Below are 8,160 nucleotides of genomic sequence, written 5' to 3'. Positions count from 1 at the left end.
GAGACTGTCGAGCTGTTGTCCCGAGATAAATCTGTGAGTTTTGTTAAGAGCAAAGCAAATCATGAAACAGAGTCTAACATTCTGGAAAAAATGGTACAACAGAAGGTCCCTGTAGCACCTAGCGGAAACACTCAATTTCAATCTAAGCAAAGAGGTTGGACTAAATCACAGTGTGGATGTAGAATATATTAGTGTTTTCACTGTGGCAAAACAGGGCATATCAGATCTTTTTGTTTCAAGTTTAAGAACAAAATCAAGGAGCTTTGGATGGCTAGAAAATGTTTCATCGATCCACTTCATTTTTATCAAGTCTGGGGAGCTAAAAAGGACCTTTACAGTAAGGATTCAGAGAACAATGAAAGGATGTATAATCTAGCAATTCAAGAGACTGAGGAAATCAACCTCTATTGTAATCTCTCTAGAATAACATTTGCAGAAGAAGACTCTAGAGCACAAGTGGCTTTTACATCAACAAGCAGTGAAGGTGGGAATCCTTGGTATTTTGATAGCGGCTGTTCGCATCACATGACTGGAAATCTAAACATCCTATCAGCTTATGAACAAATTCCTGGTGGAAAAGTAACCTTCGGTGATGGTGGAAAAGACTTTATCAGAGGTAAAGGACAACTTGAGGATAATAATCAGCCCTCATTAATCAACGTGTACTTTGTTGAGGGGATTAAGGCCAATTTGATCAGCATAAGTCAACTTTGAGATGAAGGCCTAAGAGTGATCTTCACAAAAATCGACTGTCAAGCTGTAGATGAAAACAACAATACCGTGTTGTTTGGGATTAGATCTGGCAACAATTGCTACATGTGAAAACCTTCGTCAACATGCTTAGCTGCAACTGTGTTGGAAGTTGAACTTTGGCACAAGAGATTGGGACATATGAATGTGCAGAGCTTGGTAAAGATTGTTAATGGAGGACTGGTCCGAGGGATGCCTAAACTTGGTGATAAACTTGATTCTGTGTGTGAAGCATGTAACAAAGGAAAACAAGTAAGGGTGAATCATAAAAGAGTTGAAGCCATAGGTTCAAAAAGGGTGCTTGAATTGATCCATATGGATCTCATGGGGCCAATACAGGTAGAGAGCATAAATGGGAAGAATTACATCTTTGTCTTGGTAGATGATTTCTCAAGGTATACATGGGTACGTTTCTTAAGAGAAAAGTCTGAAGCAGTAGAAAGTTTCAAAATTCTTGCACTGCAACTTCAAACTGAAAAAGGAAGCATTGTTCAGATCAGAAGTGATCATGGAGGTGAGTTTCAGAATGAGGAGTTTGAGAGATTCTGCCACTGGCAAGAAATTCGACATTTGTATGCTGCACCAAGAACACCACAGCAGAATGGGGTTGTAGAACGGAAGAATAGAACCTTACAAGAAATGGCTCAAGCTATGCTTCTCGGGAATAATGTTCCGCAAAAATTCTGGGCAGAGGCCATAAGCACTGCATTCTATGTCATCAATAGGGTCTATGTTAAACCTGGCACTAAGACCACTCCCTATGAGATTTGGAAAGGGAAAACACCAAACTTAGCCTATTTTCACATTTTTGGCTCTGTGTGTTACATTCTAAATGACTAGGATCACTTGGGGAAGTTTGATTCTAGAAGCGATGAAGGACTGTTCTTGGGTTATTCAAATAACAGTACAGCCTATAGAGTCTTTAACAAAAGAACAAGAACGGTGGTTGACTCTGTTAATGTGGTATTCGATGACAGGAGTAGATCAGTGCTTGTTCTTATTGAAGATGATGAACAAGAGATTCAACATGTGCCGTTGTAGAACCACATATTCAAAAGAACACTGAAGAAATTACATCGTGTGAAAAAGATGAAAAGGATGAGTCATCAGAAGTCTTAGTTGTTCCAAATCAACTGCAGGTCCATAAGAATCACTCCGCAGCAGATGTAACTGGGAACATGGATGAAAGAACGACTCGACATGTTAAACTGAACTTTCAGGAAATGTTGCAACAATCCTGCTTTGTAGCACATATTGAATTGTTTCAATACTCCTGCTTTGTATCTCAACTTGAGCCAAAGAATATTTTAGCAGCTCTTGAGGATGAGTTTTGGTACAATGCATGTCATGAGGAGTTAGAGCAGTTTACAAGATTTGATGTATGAGATTTAGTAGTCCTGGGCAAACGGTGAAGTCGGGTTTTTCGGGTCGGGTCTTTCGGTTTTGAGGTAATTTCGGGTTTGAAAAAATTTAACCGAATTTAACCGAACCAGATTTTGGTTCGGGTCGGTCGGTACTTGGTTTATACGGGTCGGTTATCGATTTTTATTTGTCTTCCGAAATTAACCGAAACATTTCAAATTTCGGTTAATTCCACCCGAAATTACCTAATAAAAGAGCCAAAACAAGTACAAATACTTGACAATTCCTTGTCTTACATTTGGGAACCATTACAGACCATTATGATAAGCTAGCATTACATCATATGTAAGCTAGCAAAGTACCAAAAAATCATTAGAGACCATTACATAAGCTGATAAGCTAGCATTGCATCAAGTTTAAGCTAGCATTGTACCAAAAAATCATTATAGAACCATCAAACACGTTAGTCGTTACACATAAGCATGCAACTCCACATCCAAAAGTAGTCAAAAGAGCAGCTTAGATGAAAGTCAGTAGTATTCCAGTCCGTTGTTAATTAGGCTTTGCTTATCGGCATCAAAAAGTAGTCATAAGATGCAGCTTCTACCTACCTACGCATCATGAAAATTTGAAAACCATAACAAAGAGTTAACGAATCTGATAAAGACATAAATCAAACAAGAGTAGAGACTTATGTAGTTAAGCTTGGTAAGGTTTTGATTTAAACTCTTAACAGTTCAAACCTTAATAAACTAAACCTTAACTATGCAAGGGAAAAGTAAAGAAAACATACTAAACTCCCATTATGATGAATCATGTTGGAGCTGCCGCTGAATTCCTTTCATCTACACAAGGAAACAGAATCATAAGTACCTAAGAGTTTTATAAAGCAAAAAAATTAGAATACATGAGACTTAATTTTACTTACCAAGAGATTCAAGAAACTCAACTTCTTCCAACATTTGCACCAAGTTTGCTATCTGTACTTCTGATTTATATGAACACCTTAACCATTGTTGGGTGCATATCAAAACCTCAACCATGTAAGGAGTTAAAGAACTCCTATAAGGGTCCAACACTCGGCCACTTGTACTAAAAGCAGACTCAGAAGCCACTGATGAGACTTGAACTGATAGAACATCTCTAGCAAGTTCTGACAAGATTGGAAACTTCAAGCTATTGCACCTCCACCAGCTCAAAACATCATAAGGCAACCCCAAACTATTTTCAGCTCTTACCTCGGTTTTTTCAGACAAATAAATCTGCAACTCACTGCAACCATCTTCAGTTCTCCTTAAGTCAACCATCTGATTGTAAAGTGTGTCCATCCGTTCACAATCTTCATCATCCGACAGGTCACACATGACAGGCGGGTCAAACATTGTAGGAGCTTCGTTGTATACTGCTTGGCTCAGCCTGGAACTGTAATCCTCATACAACTTCTTCATTGCCAATTCTATTGAAGAATTAAGGTGCTTACTCTCTATGGTGTCCTTACCATATAGCTGATCGAAGCAGAGGGAAGCAAACTTCAAATTACTGCGAGGATCAAAAACACTTGCCATAATCACTAGAGGATTCATGTTATGCAATCCATCCCAGTATTTCTCGAACTTATCTCTCATGATATGAGCTTGCTTTCTGATCTTTTCATTGGAGCTGCCACACTTAGCAATGAGACTCCTCTCGATGTCCACAATTTCACTATAACATAGTGTAGAAGTGACTGACTTTGAAGCTGAGAAGGTCAAAGTACACTTGTAGAAGATTTTCAGAAACTTCACCAATCTTCAAACTTCCTCCCAATCAGAATCAGCAGGTGGTCCAACTCCCTTTTTCTTTGTCTTCTCCTCTATTTCCTCAAAATAATCACAATAGAGTTTGTCTTCAGCCGCCATCTTCTCAAACGCAACTCTCAGCTTCAAAGCAGAATTTAACATAAGATAAGTCGAGTTCTAACGTGTGATAACATCTAATGGCAAGCTACCTCTATTGACTTTTCCTGTTTCACACCTCATTGCAAAAGACCTAAGCCTAGAAAAAGATGATCTCACATACTTGATTGCATTTCTGATGGCAACAATACTCGGATTTGACTCTTTCAAACCAACTCCAACAATCAAATTCAGAATGTGTGCACAGCAACGCATATGTAAGAAATCCCCATCTGTAACAAATGCTTCTCCTCCTCTCAGCCTTAACTCATCTTTAAAAACATCCAGCGCCTTGTCATTACTCTTTGCATTATCAACTGTCACTATAAAAACCTTCTCAATACCCCATTCTTCTAAGCAATCCATCAGTTGTCCTGCAATGGTGTCGCCTTTGTGGTCAGTGATGACCTTAAAGCTGAGAATCCTCTTCTGCATTTCCCACTGAGCATTGATCCAATGAGCTGTGATCACCATGTAGTTGTAAGAGGTTACAGGACTTGTCCATATGTCCGTAGTCATAGAAACCCGTTGTTTCTCAACCCCAAACAGATTCTTCAAAGCAGCTTTCTCTTGCAGATAAAGTCCAACTATATCTCGTGTACAAGTCCTTCTCGAAAATGTCTTCTAGAGAGGCAAGACATTCGAACAAAAGCGTTTCCAGCCCTCAGATTCGACAAAGGAGAATGGCAACTCATTTACCACAACCATCTCATTAACTGATCTTCTAAATACCAGCGGATCAAACTTGATTTCCTTCAAATGCCCAGCACCATCACCACTTAGAACCTTCTGTTTTTCCTTGTCATCATAATCCTTGTACTGCTTGCAGATTTTTAAGTGGCCTAACATCGGACTAGTGCCAATGGTTTTTGAATCGCAATTCATCTCTTGACCATAGTACCTACAATAGCTCTTTGTGGGTTCGTCATCCCTTTGCAGAAAATGCTGCCATACAACTGATCTTTTAGAATACTTCTTATGTGGTCTTGGTGGCTTAGCAGAAGCAGATGCTGGTGCTTTACGCGTCTTTCCAGTTTCAACCTCTTCAGTAACCTCAGGTTCAAGCAGCGGGTCTTTCTCATGGTGTTCTTCAGACATCTACAAAAGTTACACAAAACTGGATTATCACAAATATAATAGACAAAGACATAACAAGCAACACAAGAATAATAAAAAAAACAAGACATAACAGTCAATACCAGACTAATACAAAAACAACACAACTATAATACACATACAAGACACGACAATAATGGTTTTGTATGTGTATTATATTTGTGTTGTTTTTGTATTAGTCTTGTGTTGTCGTGGCAAAGAGTAATCAAAGTACCTCATGGCAAAGAGTAATGACAATAATAGATAATAGTTGTATATATAATACACATACAAGACACGACAATAATCAAAGTACAAAATATTTGACATATCTCTGATTTTGAAGTTTAGAAACTCTAAAATAAACCCTAACACTAAATTGCTACACTTATACAGCTACACAATACAAGGAGCATAAACAAATTACAAAACCATAAGAAGAATCGATCAACTCTCATTTGGAAGTTTGAAAACATTCCTTAAAACCTAAAATGCTACAATAGATACTAGTACTAATACTAATAGATACACATAAACAAATAAGAACAGTAAACAAAGCTTAAAACCCAGATTAAGTCATCTTAATTTCAGATTTTGAAGTTTAAACCCATAACCCTAAAATTTCCAAATCGATTTGGAGAATTTTAGGGTTAAGGGTTTAAACTTCAAAATCTGAGCTCATAAAGACTAAGAAAGAAATTATACAGAAAAGAAACAAACGAAGAAACGATTAAGGAGAAAGAAGAAGAGCTTTACCTCTAACAAATTCTCTTCTATGGATTGAAAACCAAGTCTTTCACAACAACAGAGGTTTCAGAAAATAAAAGATATTGTAGAAGATGAAGAATTGATGAAGGAGAAGAAACGAGATGATCTTTGCTTACTGACTATTAGATTATGTCGGGAAAATGAGAACTTTGCTAGCTTTAAAAAGAGACGGAGGCGGAGAAACAAATAGGCACGATTATTAGATAAGGTTAGTAACTCATTAGCTTTATATAGGGAACCAAACATAATCTCGGTTTAGGTAAAACCAATCGGTATCCGATTACCGATCCGACCCGACCCGACTTCCGAAATTGCAAAACATTCTCGCCGATCGGTTGCAGCTCCTGTCTGTACTCGGTGCCGAGAACCAAATTCGTTGGGTTTCTCGGGTCGGTTTGTTCGGTTCGACCCGTTCGCCCATGACTAAGATTTAGTGCCAAAGCCTGCTGATGTGAATGTTGTTGGCACAAAATGGATCTTTAAGAACAAGATTGACAATGAAGGAAATATTGTCCGCGCACAAAGCAAGACTCGTTGCTCAGAGATACTCTCAAGTTGAAGGTGTAGACTTCGATGAGACTTTTGCTCCAGTTGCACGTCTAGATTCCATTCGCTTGTTGCTTGGTATGGCATGTTTGCTCAATATTCGACTTTATCAAATGGATGTTAAGAGTGCTTTCCTGAATGGCTTGCTTCAAAAGGAGGTGTATGTTTCACATCCAAAAGGATTTGAGGATCCACGAAATCCTGACTATGTCTACAAACTTAAAAAGGCCCTTTATGGGCTCAATCAGGCACCTCGTGCCTGGTATGAGCGATTGACCCAGTTCCTACTACAGAAAGGCTTTGTAAGAGGAAGTGTTGATAAAACTCTTTTCATCTATCAAACTCCCTCCGCAATAATGATTGTTCAAATCTACATGGATGATATAGTATTTGGGAGCACTCGAAAGGAGCTGGTTGATATGTTTGTCAAAACAATGATACAAGAGTTCGAAATGAGTATGTGTGGAGAGCTGAGTTATTTTCTAGGTCTTCAGATCACCCAGACTGCTGATGGAATCTTTATCTCTTAGTGTACTTATGCTAAACAACTTATCAAGAGGTTCAACATGCAGACAAGCAAACCCAAAACAACACCTATGAGCACATCGTGTGTCCTCACCATAGTTGAAGCTGGTCCCAAGGTGGATGAGAAATTATATCGTGGAATGATCGGTAGCTTATTGTATCTTACAGCGAGTAGACCGGATTTGTGTTATAGTGTTGGAGTCTGTGCTTGCTATCAATCCAGTCCGCGTCTATCCCACCTAACAGCCGTCAAACGAATCATCAAATTTGTCAAAGGTACATTAGATCATGGTTTGTACTACACAAAACAAACTAACTCGAGTCTTGTTGGTTTTTGTGATGCAGATTGGGCAGGCTCTACAGATGATCGCAGAAGTACAACTGGTGGATGTTTCTTCTTAGGAAATAATCTCATTGCATGGCATAGTAAGAAACAAAACTGTGTATCAATATCAACTGCCGAGTCTAAATACATAGCAATGGGAAGTTGCTGCACTCAACTCCTTTGGATGAAGCAAATGCTTGCTGATTATGGTATCACTACACAAACTCTCTTAATTCATTGTGACAATACCAATGCTATCAATATTGCTAAGAATCCAGTTCAGCATACTCGCACAAAATATATTGATATTTGGCACCATTTCATACGGGAATTGGTTGAAGGAAAGCTTGTGGAAATACTTCATCTTCATGTAGAATCTGAGAAACAGCTAGCTGACATATTTATTAAACCACTTGATGCTGTCACTTTTTCTAATCTAAAAAACTCACTTTCTATTGGTGAATGCTAGCTGTCACGCTTCTCAAGGGATCATTGCTCAGTCTTTTTGTTCAGTACAACTCTTGCCTTCATGGTTGTGTTGTTAAAAGGTAGCTCTTGCACTGGGTTTTGTGATTACTTGCTCCCCCTCTCTTCATTGGTTACTCATGGACCTCTCACGTCTGTACCCCTCATCAAAAAAAAAAAAAAAAAAAGGAAAATCATATTTGTCGTAGATTGACCAGTGATCTTCTTGTGTCTTACTAATGATGAACGGGTGAGCTCATCTACCTCATTTGTTGTTTCACTACCTGTGCACAGATTGACCAATGATCCTCTTGTGTCTTGATGATGATGAACGGGTGAGCTTGTCTGGTCCACAGTGTGTTACATATCAAAAAAAAAAAAAAAAAAAAA

The 8,160-nt window shown here is 38.5% G+C and overlaps 1 pseudogene; it reads left to right on the top strand.

The window, feature by feature from the left end:
- The first annotated feature begins 7,021 nt into the window (after positions 1-7,021).
- On the top strand, positions 7,022-7,774 carry LOC147940675 (secreted RxLR effector protein 161 pseudogene; annotated as a pseudogene).
- The last annotated feature ends 386 nt before the right edge of the window (positions 7,775-8,160 follow it).

Source organism: Camelina sativa, chromosome 7 (genome assembly GCF_030686135.1).
Source record: "Camelina sativa cultivar CO46 ecotype springtype chromosome 7, ASM3068613v1".
In the NCBI taxonomy this organism is placed as follows: Eukaryota; Viridiplantae; Streptophyta; class Magnoliopsida; order Brassicales; family Brassicaceae; genus Camelina; species Camelina sativa.
The sequence above is the reverse complement of the archived record's forward strand: the minus strand, read 5'-3'. Positions and strand labels throughout refer to the sequence as shown.